This window comes from Pseudophryne corroboree, chromosome 3 (assembly GCF_028390025.1).
Source record: "Pseudophryne corroboree isolate aPseCor3 chromosome 3, aPseCor3.hap2, whole genome shotgun sequence".
Lineage (NCBI taxonomy): Eukaryota > Metazoa > Chordata > Amphibia > Anura > Myobatrachidae > Pseudophryne > Pseudophryne corroboree.
Window position 1 is genome coordinate 761,704,180 of NC_086446.1, and position 21,222 is coordinate 761,725,401.

The window sequence follows — 21,222 nt, forward strand, 5'->3', positions numbered from 1 at the left end:
CCGACACACCGCACACACACAGGGAATGCTCTGACTGAGGACAGGACCCCACAAAGTCCTTTGGGGGGACAGAGAGAGAGTATGCCAGCACACACCAGAGCGCTATATAATGCAGGGATTAACACTATAACTGAGTGATTTTTCCCTTAATAGCTGCTTGTATACATATATTGCGCCTAAATTTAGTGCCCCCCCTCTCTTTTTAACCCTTTCAGCCTGAAAACTACAGGGGAGAGCCTGGGGAGCTGTCTTCCAGCTGCACTGTGAAGAAAAAATGGCGCCAGCGCCCCTTTTTCGGCTGACTTTCTCCCGCTTTTTCTGGAATACTGGCAGGGGTAATTTTACATCTATATAGCCTCTAGGACTATATATGATGTAGATTTGCCAGCCAAGGTGTCATATATTGCCCTCAGGGCGCCCCCCCCCCCCAGCGCCCTGCACCCATCAGTGACCGGAGTGTGAGGTGTACATGAGGAGCAATGGCGCACAGCTGCAGTGCTGTGCGCTACCTTGGTGAAGACCGAAGTCTTCTGCCGTCGATTTTCGGGACCTCTTCTTGCTTCTGGCTCTGTAAGGGGGACAGCGGCGCGGCTCCAGGAACGAACACCAAGGTCGGGTCCTGCGGTCGATCCCTCTGGAGCTAATGGTGTCCAGTAGCCTAAGAAGCCCAAACTACCACCTGTTAGGTAGGTTCGCTTCTTCTCCCCTTAGTCCCTCGCTGCAGTGAGTCTGTTGCCAGCAGATCTCACTGTAAAATAAAAAACCTAAATATACTTTCTTTCTAGGAGCTCAGGAGAGCCCCTAGTGTGCATCCAGCTCAGCCGGGCACAAGAATCTAACTGAGGTCTGGAGGAGGGTCTTAGTGGGAGGAGCCAGTGCACACCAGGTAGTCCTAAAGCTTTCTTTAGTTGTGCCCAGTCTCCTGCGGAGCCGCTAATCCCCATGGTCCTTACGGAGTCCCCAGCATCCACTTAGGACGTTAGAGAAATTATGGTTATTGAGGTTAATAATACTATGGGATCAAAATGACCCCCAAATTCTATGATGTAAGCTGTTTTTGAGGGGTTTTTGTAAAAAAATACCCGAATCCAAAACACACTCGAATCCGACAAAAAATTTTCAGGGAGGTTTTGCCAAAATGCGTCCGAATCCAAAACACGGCCGCGGAACCGAATCCAAAACCAAAACCAAAACACAAAACACAAAAAAATTCCGGTATACATCACTAATATATATATATATATATATATATATATATATATATATATATATATATATATAGTAGATATATGGACCGGCACTCGTATAATCAAACAAATCAATAAGCCCGGTGCCCTCCACAGCAAAAGAACAGACACACATAGACAGAGAGGCGGCACTCACGGCTAATAGATTCAGGAACAAATGACACCACAAACGGGTTGTTTCAACGTTTCAATTCAACAGAATTTTCTTCAGGATACACATACAAAATCAAACAGCTTACCTTATAACCCCTCACCAAGTGTGCTCAGGTGTGTTCGCCACCGGGACCCGGCTCCCCGGCCGTGTCACTCACAAATTACGTCATCGCGCCGACGGCGCACGTAAACGTCACCATCACCATTGTAACCCGGGACGTGTATACAACAAGAGGGAGGGGGGAGTGCGGCAGCTACAAAACAAGGACATTTAAAAGAACATATACAATGCATAATGCAACATATGTCTTTATACACAAATCCTAAAAACAGCTCTTAGCCCAAATGATTAGTAATAGGCCTCCTAAATATTCCGGACAAATTTCCCTGAACTCGGCCATTAGAGATGAGCGGGTTCGGTTCCTCGGAATCCGAACCCCCCCGAACATCACCCATTTTACATGGGTCCGAGGCAGATTCGGATCCTCCCGTATTGCTCGGTTAACCCGAGCGCGCCCGACCGTCATCATCCCGCTGTCAGATTCTCGCGAGATTCGTATTTTATATAAGGAGCCGAGCGTCGCCGCCATTTTTCACTCGTGCATTGGAGATGATAGTGAGAGGACGTGGCTGGCGTTCTCTCAGTTTCTGTGTTCAGTGTGCTGCAAATATCTGTGCTCAGTGTGCTGCAAATATCTGTGCTCAGTGTGCTTTATTGTGGGGACTGGGGACCACCAGTATTATATAGTAGGAGGACAGTGCAAAGTTTTGCTGACCAGTGACCACCAGTATTATACGTTCTCTGCCTGAAAAACGCACCATATCTGTGCTGCATTGTAGTATATAGTAATAGGACAGTGCATAATTTTGCTGACCACCAGTATATAATATATAGCAGTACGGTACAGTAGGCCACTGCTCTACCTACCTCTGTGTCGTCAAGTATACTATCCATCCATACCTGTGGTGCATTTAAGTTGTGCGCAGTATATATATAGTAGTAGGACAGTGCATAATTTTGCTGACCACCAGTATATAATATATAGCAGTACGGTACAGTAGGCCACTGCTCTATCTACCTCTGTCTCGTCAAGAATACTATCCATCCATACCTGAGGTGCATTTAAGTTGTGCGCAGTATGTATATATATATATATATATATATATATATATATATATATATATATATATATAGTAGTAGTACAGTGTATAATTTTGCTGACCACAAGTATATAATATATATCAGTACGGTACAGTAGGCCACAGCTCTACCTACCTCTGTGTCGTCAAGTATACTATCCATCCATACCTGTGGTGCATTTAAGTTGTGCACAGTATATATAGTAGTAGGCCATTGCTATTGATATATTACTGGCATATAATTCCACACATTAAAAAATGGAGAACAAAAATGTGGAGGGTAAAATAGGAAAGATCAAGATCCACTTCCACCTCGTGCTGAAGCTGCTGCCACTAGTCATGGCAGAGACGATGAAATGCCATCAAAGTCGTCTGCCAAGGCCGATGCCCAATGTCATAGTAGAGAGCATGTAAAATCCAAAAAACTAAAGTTCAGTAAAATGACCCAAAAATCTAAATTAAAAGCGTCTGAGGAGAAGCGTAAACTTGCCAATATGCCATTTACGACACGGAGTGGCAAGGAACGGCTGAGGCCCTGGCCTATGTTCATGGCTAGTGGTTCAGCTTCACGTGAGAATGGAAGCACTCATCCTCCCGCTAGAAAAATTAAAAGACTTAAGCTGGCAAAAGCACAGCAAAGAACTGTGCGTTCTTCTAAATCACAAATCCCCAAGGAGAGTCCAATTGTGTCGGTTGCGATGCCTGACCTTCCCAACACTGGACGGGAAGAGGTGGCGCCTTCCACTATTTGCACGCCCCTTGCAAGTGCTGGAAGGAGCACCCGCAGTCCAATTCCTGATAGTCAAATTGAAGATGTCACTATTGAAGTACACCAGGATGAGGATATGGGTGTTGCTGAAGCTGAGGAGGAAATTGACAAGGAGGATTCTGATGGTGAGGTGGTTTGTTTAAGTCAGGCACCCGGGGAGACACCTGTTGTCTGTGGGACGAATATGGCCATTGACATGCCTGGTCAAATTACAAAAAAAATCACCTCTTCGGTGTGGAATTATTTGAACAGAAATGCGGACAACAGGTGTCAAGCCGTGTGTCGCATTTGTCAAGCTGTAATAAGGAGGGGTAAGGACGTTAACCACCTCGGAACATCCTCCCTTATACGTCACCTGGACCGCATTCATCAGAAGTAATTGACAAGTTCAAATACTTTAGGTGACAGCGGAAGCAGTCCACTGACAACTAAATCCCTTCCTCTTGTAACCAAGCTCCTGCACACCACACCACCAACTCCCTAGGTGTCAATTTCCTCCTTACACAGGAAAGCCAATAGTCCTGCAGGCCATGTCACTGGCAAGTCTGACGAGTCCTTTCCTTCCTGGGATTCCTCCAATGCATCCTTGAGTTTAACGCCTACTGCTGCTGGCGCTGCTGTTGTTGCTGCTGGGAGTCGATCGTCATCCCAGAGGGGAAGTCGGAAGACCACTTGTACTATTTCCAGTAAGCAATTGACTGTCCAACAGTCCTTTGCGAGGAAGATGAAATATCACAGCAGTCATCCTGCTGAAAAGCGGATAACTCAGGCCTTGGCAGCCTGGGTGGTGTCAAACGTGTTTCCAGTATCCACCGTTAATTCACAGGAAACTAGAGAATTGCTTGAGGTACTGTGTCCCCTGTACCAAATACCATCTAGGTTCCATTTCTGTAGGCAGGCGATACCGAGAATGTACACAGACCTCAGAAAAAGAGTCACCAGTGTCCTAAAAAATGCAGTTGTACCCAATGTCCACTTAACCACGTACATGTGGACAAGTGGAGCAGGGCAGACTAAGGACTATATGACTGTGACAGCCCACTGGGTAGATGTATTGCCTCCCGCAGCAAGAACAGTAGCGGCGGCACCAGTAGCAGCATATCGCAAACGCCAACTCATTCCTAGGCAGGCTACGCTTTGTATCACTGCTTTCCAGAAGAGGCACACAGCTGACAACCTCTTACGGAAACTGAGGAACATCATCGCAGAATGGCTTACCTCAATTGGACTCTCCAGGGGATTTGTGACATCGGACAACGCCACCAATATTGTGCGTGCAATACATGTGGGCAAATTCCAGCATGTCCCATGTTTTGCACATGCATTGAATTTGGTGGTGCAGAATTATTTAAAAAATGACAGGGGCATGCAGGAAACGCTGTCGGTGGCCCGAAGAATTGAGGGCCACTTTCGGCATTCAGCCACCACGTGCCAAAGACTGGAGCACCAGCAAGCACTCCTGAACCTGCCCCGCCATCATCTGAAGCAAGAGGTGGTAACGAGGTGGAATTCAACCCTCTATATGCTTCAGAGGATGGAGGAGCAGCAAAAGGCCATTCAAGCCTATACAGCTACCTACAATATAGGCAAAGGAGGGGGAATGCACCGGACTCAAGAGCAGTGGAGAATGATTTCAACGTTGTGCAAGGTTCTGTAACCCTTTGAACTTGACACACGTGAAGTCAGTTCAGACACTGCCAGCCTGAGTCAGGTCATTCCCCTCATCTGGCTTTTGCAGAAGCAGCTGGAGAGATTGAAGGAGGAGCTAAAACAGAGCGATTCCGCTAGGCTTGTGGGACTTGTGGATGGAGCCCTTAATTCGCTTAACCAGGATTCACGGGTGGTCAATCTGTTGAAATCAGAGCACTACATTTTGGCCACCGTGCTCGATCCTAGATTTAAAATCTACATTGTATCTCTCTTTCCGGCAGACGCAAGTCTGCAGAGGTTCAAAGACCTGCTGGTGAGAAAATTGTCAAGTCAAGCAGAACGTGACCCGTCAACAGCTCCTCCTTCACATTCTCCCGCAACTGGGGTTGCGAGGAAAAGGCTAAGAATTCCAAGCCCACCCGCTGGCGGTGATGCAGGGCAGCCTGGAGCGAGTGTTGACATCTGGTCCGGACTCAAAGACCTGCCAACGATTACTGACATGTCGTCTACTGTCACTGCATATGATTCTGTCACCATTGAAAGAATGGTGGAGGATTATATGAGTGACCGCATCCAAGTAAGCACGTCAGACAGTCCGTACGTATACTGGCAGGAAAAAGAGGCAATTTGGAGGCCCTTGCAGAAACTGGCTTTATTTTACCTAAGTTGCCCCCCTTCCAGTGTGTACTCCAAAAGAGTGTTTAGTGCAGCCGCTCACCTTGTCAGCAATCGGCGTACAAGGTTACTTCCAGAAAATGTGGAGAAGATGATGTTCATCAAAATTAATTATAATCAATTCCTCCATGGAGACATTCACCAGCAATTGCCTCCAGAAAGTACACAGGGACCTGAGATGGTGGATTCCAGTGGGGACGAATTAATAATCTGTGAGGAGGGGGATGTACACAGTGAAAGGGGTGAGGAATCGGAGGATGAGGAGGAGGTGGACATCTTGCCTCTGTAGAGCCAGTTTGTGCAAGGAGAGATTGATTGCTTCTTTTTTGGTGGGGGACCAAACCAACCAGTCATTTCAGTCACAGTCATGTGGCAGACCCTGTCGCTGAAATGATGGGTTTGTTAAAGTGTGCATGTCCTGTTTATACAACATAAGGGTGGGTGGGAGGGCCCAAGGACAATTCCATCTTGCACCTCTTTTTTCTTTCATTTTTCTTTGCCTCATGTGCTGTTTGGGGACTATTTTTTGAAGTGCCATCCTGTCTGACACTGCAGTGCCACTCCTAGATGGGCCAGGTGTTTGTGTCGGCCACTTGGGTCGTTTAGCTTAGCCATCAAGCGACCATGTTGCACCTCTATTTTTCTTTGCATCGTGTGCTGTTTGGGGACTATTTTTTGAAGTGCCATCCTGTCTGACACTGTAGTCCCACTCCTAGATGGGCCAGGTGTTTGTATCGACCACTTGGGTCGCTTAGCTTAGCCATCCAGCGACCTTGGGGCACCTCTTTTTTTCTTTGCATCATGTGCTGTTTGGGGACTATTTTTTAAATCTGCCATCCTGTCTGACACTGCAGTGCCACTCCTAGATGGGCCAGGTGTTTGTGTCGGCCACTTGGGTCGCTTAACTTAGTCACACAGCGACCTCGGTGCAAATTTTAGGACTAAAAATAATATTGTGAGGTGTGAGGTGTTCAGAATAGACTGGAAATGAGTGGAAATTATGGTTATTGAGGTTAATAATACTATGGGATCAAAATGACCCCCAAATTCTATGATTTAAGCTGCTTTTGAGGGGTTTTTGTAAAAAAACATCCAAATCCAAAACACACCCGAATCCGACAAAAAATTTTCAGGGAGGTTTTGCCAAAACGCGTCCGAATCCAAAACACGGCCGCGGATCCGAATCCAAAACCAAAACACAAAACCCGAAAAATTTCCGGTGCACATCACTATCGGCCATATACCAATACAGTTTAAATAATCATTCCACTCAGATTAAATTAATAATACTATAAGTAGTATAACCTATGGTTTCTCATAAAGAATGAGGGTCTATGAACTAATTAAAGCATGATAACAATATCATTTAATTTAAACCCCTTGGATGCACCATATCCAAACGGTGAATCCAACGGGATTCACAGCGTAAAAGAGCCGATCCACGATCCCCACCCCGCAAACGAGGTGGGATATGGTCGATCATGCGATATTTCAGGCTAACCAGATTGTGTCGTGCCTCTAAAAAATGGCGTGCCACCGGTTGGTCACTGGTACCATTGTTAATTGCTAAACGTATAGATGACCTATGTGCCGTCATCCGCTCTTTAAACTTACGGGTAGTTTAGCCCACGTAAGAAAGGCCACATGGGCACACAATTTGATATACTACGTATGACGACTCACAGGTGAGATGGTGCTGAATATGATAGCTCCTACCTGTACGTGGATGATGAAATATTTCCCCAGTGAGCATAAACTTACAAGTAGTACAGCTGCATTTGAAACAACCATTCTTTTTCTGTTGTAAGAAACCAGAGCGGGATGCCCCCCTACCAGAAATGTCGGTCCTAACGAGTATATCTTTTAAATTTCTAGCTCGTCTATAACATGGCATGAGTCTCGTCTCGCTCATTCCCAATTCCTCATCCGATTGGATGAGGTTCCAATATTTCTTTGCAATGTTGAGCAAGATTAACAACATTGCAAAGAAATATTGGAACCTCATCCAATCGGGTGAGGAATTGGCGAGAGATACCTGTGAGTCGTCATACGTAGTATATCAGATTGTGTGCCCTTGTGGCCTTTCTTACGTGGGCAAAACTACCCGTAAGTTTAAAGAGCGGATGACGGCTCATAGGTCATCTATACGTTTAGCAATTAACAACGGTACCAGTGACCAACCGGTGGCACGCCATTTTTTAGAGGCGCGCCACAATCTGGTTAGCCTGAAATATCGCATGATCGACCATATCCCACCTCGTTTGCGGGGTGGGGATCATGGATCAGCTCTTTTACGCTGTGAATCCCATTGGATTCACCGTTTGGATATGGTGCATCCAAGGGGTTTAAATGAAATGATATCGTTATCATGCTTTAATTAGTTCATAGACCCTCATTCTTTACGAGAAACCACATAGGTTATACTGCTTATAATATTATTAATTTAATCTGAGTGGAATGACTATTTAAACTGTATTGGTATATGGCTGAGATCAGGGAAATGTGTCCGGAATATTTAAGAGGCCTATTATTAATCATTTGGGCTAAGAGATGTTTTTAGTATTTGTGTATAAAGACATATGTTGCATTATGCATTGTATATGTTCTTTTAAATGTCCTTGTTTTGTAGCTGCCGCACTCCCCCCTCCCTCTTGTTGTATACATGTCCCGGATTACTATGGTGATCGTGATGTTGACGTGCGCCGTCAACGCGATGACGTCATTTGTGAGTGACGCGGCCGGGGAGCCGGGTCCCGGCGGCGAACACACCTGAGCACACTTGGTGAGGGGTAATAAGGTAAGCTGTTTGATTTTGTATGTGTATCCTGACGAAAATTCTGTTGAATTGAAATGTTGAAACAAGCCCGTTTGTGGTGTCATTTGTTCCTGAATCTATTAGCCGTGAGTGCCGCCTCTCTTTCTATGTGTGTGTGTATATATATATATATATATATATATATATACATACACGCCATATGTAGATATCTGGTAGTACTCAGGGTGAACAGTAGCAGCATACTCAGGTGCCTTTCACAATAGTAGTATAGATACACATACCTTTCACTTACACACACACATGCCTCTTTTACTTAAACACACAAACCTCTTTCACTTAAACACACACACACGCCTTTCACTTACACACATGCCTCTTTCATTTACACACATGCATGTCTCTTTTACTTACTCACTCACATGCTTCTCACGTGAACCCATACACACATGCCTCTTTCACTTACACACAGACACACACACACGTGCCTCTTTCACTTACACACACACGTGCCTCTTTCACTTACACACACACACACGTGCCTCTTTCGTTTACACACACGTGCCTCTTTCGTTTACACACACACATGCCTCTTTCATTTACACACACACGTGCCTATTTCACTTACACACACACATGCCTCTTTCACTTACACACATACATACATGCTTTTCACTTACACACATGCCTCTTTTCAATTACACACTCACACAATTACAAACAAACATGCCTCTTTCAATTACACAAACAATTAAACACACACATGTGCATCTTTCACTTACACACACTTGCCTTTCACTTACACACAACCACCTGCCTCTTTCACTTACATATACACGCATGTCTCTTTTACTTACATACACTCACATGCCTCTCACGTAAACCCACACTCACATGCCTCTTTCACTTACACACATATGCGTCTTTCCATTACACACACAGTTACACACACACACGCCTTTTTCAATTACACACACACATGATTACACACACACACACATGCCTATTTCACTTAAACAGACACACACATGCCTCTTTCAATTACACACACAATTACACACACACACACCACGCCTCATTCAATCACACACACACACACACTCGCCTCTTTCAATTACACACACACAAATTACACACACACATACATGCCTCTTTCACTTAAACAGACACACACACCTCATTCAATTATACACGCACGCACGCACGTCTCTTTCACTTAAACACACAATTTTCCTTAAAAAATACAGACACACACACACCTCCCTTAAAAACATTAACACACATAAACACAGTCAGTGCTGCCAATATTTATTAAAGATACCCCCAGTAATCACCCCCCATACACATACACCACACACACAGTGCCGCAGCTTGAGGCAGGTGGTGCCAGTGCCTACCTGTGGCTATCAGCAGGAAGAAGGAAGAGAGAGCTTCAGCCGGCCTGCTCTCTTGGAAGTGCCTGGGAGCAGCTGTGCACTGGAGCTCTCCCTAGCTGCAGCCAGCTGCCAGCTCGTCTCTGTGGATACGAGGAGGCAGCTGCTGCTGCCATGTCACGGCACTGGCAAAGCTCCTCCATCCAGATGCGGCGCATCGGCGATAGATTGTCGGGTAGTGGGAGGCAATGGAGGACAGGTGCCCCCTTGAGGTCAGAAGCCCGGCAGCAGCAGACTCCACTGCCTCCAACAGTTCCGCCACTGATAGTAACATAGTTGATGAGGTTGAAAAAAGACAAAATGTCCATCGAGTTCAACCTGTATTATAACATTTTACTTCATTTAAATGCTGTATCCTTGGATAGTTCTTTCAGTTAGGAATTTATCTAATCCATTTTTAAACTCATTACTACCGTCTCTAGCAGAGAATTCCAAATCCTTACTGCCCTTACTGTGAAGAACCCTTTCCTCCATTGTGTATGAAATTGTTTCTCTTCTAACCTCAGAGAATGACTGCGTGTCCCGTGTAGCATTTTTTTTAATAAACAAATAGTCTGATAAAACTTTGTATTGTCCCTTTATATATTTATAAATATTAATAATGTCCCCTCTCAGCTGCCTCTTTTCCAGTGTAAAGACTAACCAGCAGCCAGCCTATATACAGTAGGCCTATATACCTCCCAACATCCCATTTTTCTAGGGCTATCCCGTCTGTGGGCCACAGTGTTCTGCCAGTGGTAATTGCTTGCGGGAGAGCACTGTCACTGCTGCTCTGCATAATAGAGCTGTGTGTAAATAAATGCTGTGCTATGCACACGGCTTCTATATACAATGTAGGGAGAGCCTGGGGAAAGCCCAGCACCTCGGAGAATGCAGGACATGCCCCAGCATTGATGGAAACAGTGGTTGTCGTGAGGTCACCCCTTCACAGTGAGGACATGCCCATTCACAATGAGGCTCCACCCCTTTATATTGGTGCACGAGAGATCCCTCTTACATCCATAGTAATGTTGGAAGGTACTGTATGCAGCTTATGAGGTAAGTGGTACTCAGGGAGAGGCACTGTTTATATGTATGTGTGTGTTTAAGTGTGTGACTGTATGCATGTATGTGTGTGACTATGTATAACTTACTACATATGTGTATATATGTGTTACTGTATGTATGTGTGACTATATGTAAGTGTGTGTATTTTTGTGACTTTGTACATTATATATTTTGTGGAACTATTCATTCGTAAACTAGAGATGTACACCGGACATTTTCTGGTTTTTGTGTTTTGGTTTTGGATTCGGTTCCACGGTCGTGTTTTGGATTCGGACACGTTTTTGCAAAACCTCCCTTTCGAATTTTTGTCGGATTCGGGTGCGTTTTGGATTCTGGTGTTTTTTTTCCAAAGGACCCTAAAAAACAGCTAAAATCATAGAATTTGGGGGTAATTTTGATCCTATAGTATTATTAACCTCAATAACCATAATTTCCACTCATTCCCAGTCTATTCTGAACACCTCACACCTCACAATATTATTTTTAGTCCTAAAATTTGCACCGAGGTCGCTGGATGACTAAGCTAAGTGACCCAAGTGGGCGGCACAAACACCTGGCCCATCTAGGAGTGTCACTGCAGTGTCAGACAGGATGGCACTTAAAAAAAATAGTCCACAAACATCACATGATGCAAAGATAAATTTAAAAAAAAGAGGTGCAAGATGGAATTGTCCTTGGGCCCTCCCACCCACCCTTATGTTGTATAAACAGGACATGCACACTTTAACAAACCCATCATTTCAGCGACAGGGTCTGCCACACGACTGTGGCTGAAATGACTGTTTGGTTTGGGCCCCCACCAAAAAAGAAGCAATCAATCTCTCCTTGCACAAACTGGCTCTACAGAGGCAAGATGTCCACCTCCTCCTCATCCTCCAATTCCTCACCCCTTTCACTGTGTACATCCCCCTCCTCACAGATTATTAATTCGTCCCCACTGGAATCCACCATCTCAGGTCCCTGTGTACTTTCTGGAGGCAATTGCTAGTAAATGTCTCCATGGAGGAATTTATTCTAATTCATTTTGATGAACATCATCTTCTCCACATTTTCTGGAAGTAACCTCCTACGCCGATCGCTGACAAGGTTACCGGCTGCACTAAACACTCTTTCGGAGTACACACTGGAGGGGGGGCAACTTAGGTAAAATAAAGCCAGTTTGTGCAAGGGTCTCCAAATTGCCTCTTTTTCCTGCCAGTATACGTACGGACTGTCTGACATACCTACTTGGATGCTGTCACTCATATAATCCTCCACCATTCTCTCAATGGTGACAGAATCATATGCAGTGACAGTAGATGACATGTCAGAAATCATTGGCAGGTCCTTCAGTCTGGACCAGATGTCAGGTCTTTGAACATTTGCAGACTTGTGTCTGCCGGAAAGAGAGATACAACGTAGGCTTTAAACCAAGGATCGAGCACGGTGGCCAAAATGTAGTGCTCTGATTTCAACAGATTGACCACCCATGAATCCTGGTAAAGTCAATGAAGGGCTCCATCCACAAGTCCCACATGCCTAGCGGAATCGCTCCATTTTAGCTCCTCCTTCAATCTATCCAGCTGCTTCTGCAAAAGCCTGATGAGGGAAATTACCTGACTTAGGCTGGCAGTGTCTGAACTGACTTCACGTGTGGCAAGTTCAAAGGGTTGGAGAACCTTGCACAACGTTGAAATCATTCTCCACTGTGCTTGAGTCAGGGGCATTCCCCCTCCTTTGCCTATATCGTAGGCAGATGTATAGGCTTGAATGGCCTTTTGCTGCTCCTCCATCCTCTGAAGCAAATAGAGGGTTGAATTCCACCTCGTTACCACCTCTTGCTTCAGCTGATGGCAGGGCATATTCAGGAGTGTTTGCTGGTGCTCCAGTCTTCGGCACGCAGTGGCTGAATGCCGAAAGTGGCCCGCAATTCTTCGGGACACCGACAGCATCTCCTGCATGCCACTGTCGTTTTTTAAATAATTCTGCACCACCAAATTCATTGTATGTGCAAAACATGGGACGTGCTGGATTTTGCCCACATGTAATGCACACACAATATTGGTGGCATTGTCTGATGTCACAAATCCCCAGGAGAGTCCAATTGGGGTAAGCCATTCTGCGATGATGTTCCTCAGTTTCCGTAAGAGGTTGTCAGCTGTGTGCCTCTTATGGAAAGCGGTGATACAAAGCGTAGCTTGCCTAGGAACGAGTTGGCATTTGCGAGATGCTGCTACTGGTGCCGCTGCTGCTGTTGTTGCTGCGGGAGGCAATACATCTACCCAGTGGGCTGTCACAGTCATATAGTCCTTAGTCTGCCCTGCTCCACTTGTCCACATGTCCGTGGTTAAGTGGACATTGGGTACAACTGCATTCTATTTCTGACGTCTGTGTACATTCTCTGTATCGCCTGCCTAGAAAAGTGGAACCTAGATGGTATTTGGTACCGGGGACACACTACCTCAAGCAATTGTCTAAGTCCCTGTGAACTAACGGCGGATAACGGATGCACGTCTAACACCAACATAGTTGCCATGGCCTGAGTTATCAGCTTTGCAACAGGATGACTGCTGTGATATTTCATCTTCCTCGCAAAGGACTGTTGGATAGTCAATTGCTTACTGGAAGTAGTATAAGTGGTCTTCCGACTTCCCCTCTGGGATGACAATCGACTCCCAGCAGCAACAACAGCAGTAGGTGTTACACTCAAGGATCCATCGGAGGTATCCCAGGCAGGAGAGGACTCGTCAGACTTGCCAGAGACATGGCCTGCAGGACTATTGGCGTTCCTGTCTAATGAGGAAATTCACATTGAGGGAGTTGGTGGTATGGTTTGCAGTAGCTTGGGTACAAGAGGAAGAAGGGATTTAGTTGTCAGTGGACTGCTTCCGCTGTCACCCAAAGTTTTTGAACTTGTCAATGACTTCTGATGAATGCGCTCCAAGTGACGTATATGGGAGGATGTTCTTAGGTGGTTAACGTACTTACCCCTACTTATTATAGCTTGACAAAGGCAACACACGACTTGACACCTGTTGTCCGCATTTCTGTTGAAATAATTCCACACTGAAGAGGTGATTATTTTTGTATTTTGACCAGGCATGTCAATGGCCTTATTCTTCCCACGGACAACAGGTGTCTCCCCGGGTGCCTGACTTAAACAAACCACCTCACTATCAGAATCCTCCTCGTCAATTTCCTCCTCAGCGCCAGCAACACCCATATCCTCATCCTGGTGTACTTCAACAGTGACATCTTCAATTTGAAGATCAGGAACTGGACTGTGGGTGCTCCTTCCAGCACTTGCAGGGGGCGTGCAAATGGTGGAAGGAGCCACCTCTCCTGTCCAGTGTTGGGAAGGTCAGGCATCGCAACCGACACAATTGGACTCTCCTTGGGGATTTGTGATTTAGAAGAACGCACAGTTCTTTGCTGTGCTTTTGCTAGCTTAAGTCTTTTCATTTTTCTAGCGGGAGGATGAGTGCTTCCATCGTCATGTGAAGCTGAACCACTAGTCATGAGGAACATAGGAGAGGGCCTTAGCCATTCCTTGCCACTCCGTGTCGTAAATGGCATTTTGGCAAGTTTACGCTTCTCCTCAGCTGATTTTAATTTAGATTTTTGGGTCATCATTTTACTGAACTTTTGCTTTTTGTATTTTACATGCTCTCTACTATGACATTGATCATCGGCCTTGGCAGACTACGTTGATGGCATTTCATTGTCTCTGCCATGACTAGTGGCAGCAGCTTCAGCACTAGGTGGAAGTGGATCTTGATCTTTCCCTATTTTACCCTTCACATTTTTGTTCTCCATTTTTTAATGTGTGGAATTAAATGCCAGTAATATATCTGGAATTAGACGGCGTTAATGTCTGGAATTAGATACCACTAGATAGATACCAGACACCACTGTGACTGGAATGATGATGACCTATGCACAGTGACAGGACACTACCACAGCACCCTACAGCAGCAAGATGCAGCACAAGACACTGGACTATTAGTAATGTACTGTAGTATACTGAGCACCACAATGCAGCACAAGACAATGAGCAGTGATACTGAGCGGTGAACACTGATGAGGATACTAGAACTGACACTGAGCAAATGCAGCCCTGGACTAATGTACTGTAGTATACTGAGCACCACACAATGCAGCACAAGACAATGAGCAGTGATACTGAGCAGTAAGTGTAATACCCTGTTGAATCTAGTCAATATCCTTGGGAGCTTGCCTCCTGATTAGCAATGGAAGTCACTAACTCTCAGCTGATTCATTCTTCCTTCTTTCTGACACAGAAAGGCCAGTACCTCCCAAACCACCAATCAATGACCGACAATTGATATGGATAAAAGGATTTTATTTAACTCCTATCCAGGGCTGCAAGAATGGGTTGCTTGTTCCTTTTAAATGTTGAATTTCAGTTAGACGATTATGCAGTCAATTACAGAATAAGAAAAAATAAGTAAAGGCGCACAAAAATATGAGGTAACCGACTGCTGTTTTGATGCAAATTGTTGATTTATTACTAATTATATTTAAAATCTTAAAAAGCACACAATAAAACAAAGGTAATTACCATAAGACCAACAAACATTAATTGGGTTAATACCACATATATTCGTAATAGCTCCACACAGACTGATGCTTTGGTTAGTGAATGGCTCCTTCTAAAGATGGCTTAATGCATGCACCCATCTAATTTAGAACAGACATGTATGGATCTCCTTCAGCTGATATGATCCAATTCCCAGCACATATGTAAACAGAATATGATTAGTTTTAGTCCCAAGCATTAGCTGTTAGTTGTGCAAAAGGTAAATCACAAGGATGAAAACTTGATTGCATGCACTTATATAATTTGGGGAAATTGCAAGATAGTTCTCCTTCAGCTGATTAGTTTGATTTCATGCACACATGTGAACACAGTATTAGCTCCAAGCCGGCTGAATACTGATTTATGTAAAGATAATCACAAAGATTAAATGTGAACACACGCCGCTCAAGAGATAGGTGCTGTCTGTTGTAATGGTATAGTTTATACTTCACCCATTGGTAGTGTCAGGAGCGCTCCCGTATTGTGTAAACCCGTATGTCCTCCTATTTGTTCCTCCTGCCTGGTCCCCAATCACCGGGGTCTTGATGTCAGATGCAGGGGTTTGACCTTTGGTGCTACAAGTTAAAATACTGTAAGCAGTATAAAGCATAAATACACACTTTTTCACAGGTCCTGAAATCTCCACACATATGATTGCTGTGAAAGCCATTCTGATCCAATTGTGAATTCCACTGTGGAAGTTTCAGTGTCTATAAAAACTGTCTTTACTTCTGCTATACCATTGTGATATACATTTTTTCAAGTTTGAGTAAAACTACATGGCTGGAAAAACTCTCTAGTATATTCAGGTGGTTTCATAGACACTGTTATACAGGTATCATTTTTAAATTAGCTTTATTACAAGCTATAGGATTTTAGAAGCCTCATTTGAAAATAAATTATTCATTCTCAGGTTAACATATGACCTTTGACATACACATTTTGAATTATATATTTGGTCCTACTTTTGTTATTGAATTACCCCTGATGAAGTTGTTTAGACAAAATGCGTTGGGTCTGTCAGCCATGAGTCACTAACCCAGTTAGTGAAGAAACTACCGCGTTGAGCTCACAACTTGTTAAGTGTTCATCTGCTTCAGGACCCCAGGAAATAGTATTATCCAGCATACAGTCCACATCCATTTGGACACTTTTGGAAGAATCTATGGATAAGAACATTCAACTAATTTAGCACACTTGGGAGTTGTGTTTTATTCTATGTGTATTTGATATTTGTCAACAGAGATCTCTCCTGTAGTTCTGCTCCTGCCTGGGCGCAAGATAAGGATAGATATATATATATATATATATATATAAATGTCCAAGTGGTCGGCACTCCTGATTAAATGAATATAATACCTGGTGCCTTCTCTTGCAGAGTTATCCACTGTATAAACACATAGAATTGAGCGGCACTCTCAGGACTTTAACAAAGAACGCGTCCTCAGCCCATCATAAGTTTGCAACGTTTCGGTAATTTTATTTCAACCGTCGTCAGGCATAATGGCATAATGGTTGACGACGGTTGAAATAAAATTACCGAAACGTTGCAAACTTATGATGGGCTGAGGACCCGTTCTTTGTTAAAGTCCTGAGAGTGCCGCTCAATTCTATGGGGTATATTTACTAAGATTCGTAATTTCCGAAAATAGGTCAAAGTTCAATCACGAATGACATCGGCAGTGTAAAACTGCAACTTTTTGAATTGATTACGACTAATTTACTAAGCTGTCGTATTCGTATTTTTCTTTGCTTCCGATGTCGATGTCATTCGTGTTTTTTTACCTAATTTGACGGCAGTGATTAGCAAAACACTGCCGTTTTTTTTTTACAATCAATCTCGGCCGGATCTGTGTGATCCGTGCTGGGGTTCGTATTTTTTTTTTTTTTAAATTAAACAAAGTAAAATCCTAAAAAAAATTGCGTGGGGTCCCCCCTCCTAAGCATAACCAGCCTCGGGCTCTTTGAGCCGATCCTGGTTGCAGAAATATGGGAAAAAAAATGACAGGGGTTCCCCCATATTTAAGCAACCAGCATCGGGCTCTGCGCCTGGTCCTGGTCCCAAAAATACGGGGGACAAAAAGAGTAGGGGTCCCCCGTATTTTTAAAACCAGCACCGGGCTCCACTAGCTGGACAGATAATGCCACAGCCGGGGGTCACTTTTATACAGCGCCCTGCGGCCGTGGCATCAAAAATCCAACTAGTCACCCCTGGCCGGGGTATCCTGGGGGAGTGGGGACCCCTTCAATCAAGGGGTCCCCCCCCCCAGCCACCCAAGGGCCAGGGGTGAAGCCCGAGGCTGTCCCCCCCCATCCAATGGGCTGCGGATGGGAGGGCTGATAGCCTTTGCTGTAAAATAAAAGATATTGTTTTTAGTAGCAGTACTACAAGTCCCAGCAAGCCTCCCCCGCATGCTTGTACTTGGAGAACCACAAGTACCAGCATGCGGCGGAAAAACGGGCCCGCTGGTACCTGTAGTACTACCACTAAAAAAATACCCAAAAAAAACAAGACACACACACCGTGAAAGTATAATTTTATTACATACATACACACATACATACATACATACATACTTACCTTATGTTCCCACGCAGGTCGGTCCTCTTCTCCAGTAGAATCCAAGGGGTACCTGTTGAAGAAATTATACTCACCAGATCCAGTGGTCCAGGCTCCTCGGCAAATCCAGGGATAATCCACGTACTTGAATAAAACAAAAAAACGGTTGCCCGACCACGAACTGAAAGGTGACCCATGTTTGCACATGGGTCACCTTTCCACGAATGCCAGAAACCCACTTTGCCTTCTGGCTAAGTGGGTTTCTTCAGCCAATCAGGGAGCGCCACGTTGTAGCACCCTCCTGATCAGCTGTGTGCTCCTGTCCTCACTGACAGGCGGCACACGGCAGTGTTACAATGTAGCGCCTATGCGCTACATTGTAACCAATGATGGGAACTTTCTGCTCAGCGGTGACGTCACTTTAGGTCAACCGCAGGGCAGAAAGTTCCCAGCATTGGTTACAATGTAGCGCATAGGCGCTACATTGTAACACTGCCGTGTGCCGCCTGTCAGTGAGGACAGGAGCACACAGCTGATCAGGAGAGTGCTACAACGTGGCACTCCCTGATTGGCTGAAGAAACCCACTTAGCCAGAAGGCAAAGTGGGTTTCTGGCATTCGTGGAAAGGTGACCCATGTGCAAACATGGGTCCCCTTTCAGTTCGTGGTCGGGCAACCGTTTTTTTGTTTTATTCAAGTACGTGGATTATCCCTGGATTTGCCGAGGAGCCTGGACCACTGGATCTGGTGAGTATAATTTCTTCAACAGGTACCCCTTGGATTCTACTGGAGAAGAGGACCGACCTGCGTGGGAACATAAGGTAAGTATGTATGTATGTATGTATGTGTGTATGTATGTAATAAAATTATACTTTCACGGTGTGTGTGTCTTGTTTTTTTTGGGTATTTTTTTAGTGGTAGTACTACAGGTACCAGCGGGCCCGTTTTTCCGCCGCATGCTGGTACTTGTGGTTCTCCAAGTACAAGCATGCGGGGGAGGCTTGCTGGGACTTGTAGTACTGCTACTAAAAAGAATATCTTTTATTTTACAACAAAGGCTATCAGCCCTCCCATCCGCAGCCCATTGGATGGGGGGGGACAGCCTCGGGCTTCACCCCTGGCCCTTGGGTGGCTGGGGGGGGGACCCCTTGATTGAAGGGGTCCCCACTCCCCCAGGGTACCCCGGCCAGGGGTGACTAGTTGGATTTTTGATGCCACGGCCGCAGGGCGCTGTATAAAAGTGACCCCCGGCTGTGGCATTATCTGTCCAGCTAGTGGAGCCCGGTGCTGGTTTTAAAAATACGGTGGACCCCTACTCTTTTTGTCCCCCGTATTTTTGGGACCAGGACCAGGCGCAGAGCCCGATGCTGGTTGCTTAAATATGGGGGAACCCCTGTCATTTTTTTTCCCATATTTCTGCAACCAGGATCGGCTCAAAGAGCCCGAGGCTGGTTATGCTTAGGAGGGGGGACCCCACGCAATTTTTTTTGGCAAAAAAAAGCACTTTCCAACCCCTTCCCACTGATATACATGCACGGATCTCATGGATCCCTGCATGCATCTCAAATCACGAATAAAAAAAGCAGGTCTGTTTTTTTTAGGACTTTTTTACGAATTGTAATTTTTCACGGCAGTGTTTTGGTTTTTTTTGCTTTGCACTTCTTAGTAAATGACCGAGATTCATACTTAAACAGGCGTAATTTGACCGATGGTGTATTCATTCGTAATTTTTTACCTGAACTAGAAAAAAATTACGAATGCCCTCATCACTGCCGTGATTAGTGTTTAGTAAATGACCGAGATTGACCGAGATGACACTTTGATGAAAAAACGGCATCTCGGTCAAAATCGGGAGCTTAGTAAATATACCCCTATGTGTGTATATATATATATATATATATATATATATATATATATATATATATATATGTTTCAAGCAGCACTACCAATAATCAGATACAATAGCTGGTGGCTTCCTACAGTGGGTAACACGGCGGGTCCAATTTATACCAATAGTCAGGCAGCACTCAGATGAATAAGCAGGCAACAGGCAGTTGTAAATTTAACGTTTCAAAGCAGTTTACTTCATCAGGATGAAGTAAACTGCTAAGAAAAGTTGCATTTACAACTGCCTGCTGCCTGTTTATTCATCTGAGTGCCACCCGACTGTTGATATACAGTATATATATATATATATATATATATATATATATAAAATACTGTATATAGTACAGTATTTACTATAATGTACAGGTATATACTGTATTGTGTATCAGCTGTATACAGTATATATATATATATATCTATATATCTATCCAGTACTGTGTATATACTGTAATGTACATACTATATACTGTATACTGTATACAGTATATATAGTACAGTATGCTGTACATACAGTATACTGTATATACTGTAATCTATTTAATTACTGTATATGATTAAATATTTTTGGCTCTTCACAGGATATCTCCCATAATAAGATATGTCAATAAAGAAAAGAGAGTTGAACAGGCACAGTGATGGATTGAGAGTGGTGAAACATTTCACAATATAATTTTCACAACTGTTGCTCTTGAGAGGTTCTCCTGAATGTCATACCTGAAATATCACTATATCTCATTAAACCATGCCCAAAACATCCATTAAAGGTCCATGTATGGGAGCCATATCATGATTAGGAGCTTGTCCCCTATTATTTTTCAAATGTTCTTTATTCTGTGCCTGTGTTCTGTACAAATACATGCTGTACTGTACAATACATGTAAATTCACAATAAAATTAGATGCTTATTAATGAACAACAATTTCATATTCCTGTAGGGATCATGGATAAGCAATTATTTCAAGAAAAAATAGTAGAGGGATGTATGGTGCAATTCGTGAGTCAATATTACCCATCTCATCACAGGATATTCCAAGACAATGAGCCCAAACATTGGTGGTCATTCCGAGTTGTTCGCTCATTGCCGATTTTCGCTATGCTGCGATTTGTTGCTAAATGCGCATGTGCATGGTTTTATTTAACAAAAAACTTATCAGTTTTTCTGTTGATCCTGCGTCGCTTTTCAGTCGCACTGCTGATTGGTGAGTGATTGACTGACAGGAAAGGGGCGTTTCTGGGTGGTAACTGAGCGTTTTCTGGAAGTGTGCTAAAAAACGCAGGCGTGTCAGGGAAAAACGTGGGAGTGTCTGGAG

At 44.3% G+C, this 21,222-nt stretch overlaps 1 long non-coding RNA gene across 1 annotated transcript in view; it reads left to right on the forward strand.

Moving 5' to 3' along the window:
- The window catches only part of LOC135058236 (uncharacterized), a 121,639-nt gene extending 100,833 nt beyond the window's left edge, over positions 1–20,806 (forward strand). Inside the window, exons 3-4 of the long non-coding RNA XR_010244699.1 lie at positions 8,264–8,431; positions 20,491–20,806. This is a non-coding gene — a long non-coding RNA (uncharacterized LOC135058236). The remainder of the gene's footprint in view (positions 1–8,263; positions 8,432–20,490) is intronic.
- The last annotated feature ends 416 nt before the right edge of the window (positions 20,807–21,222 follow it).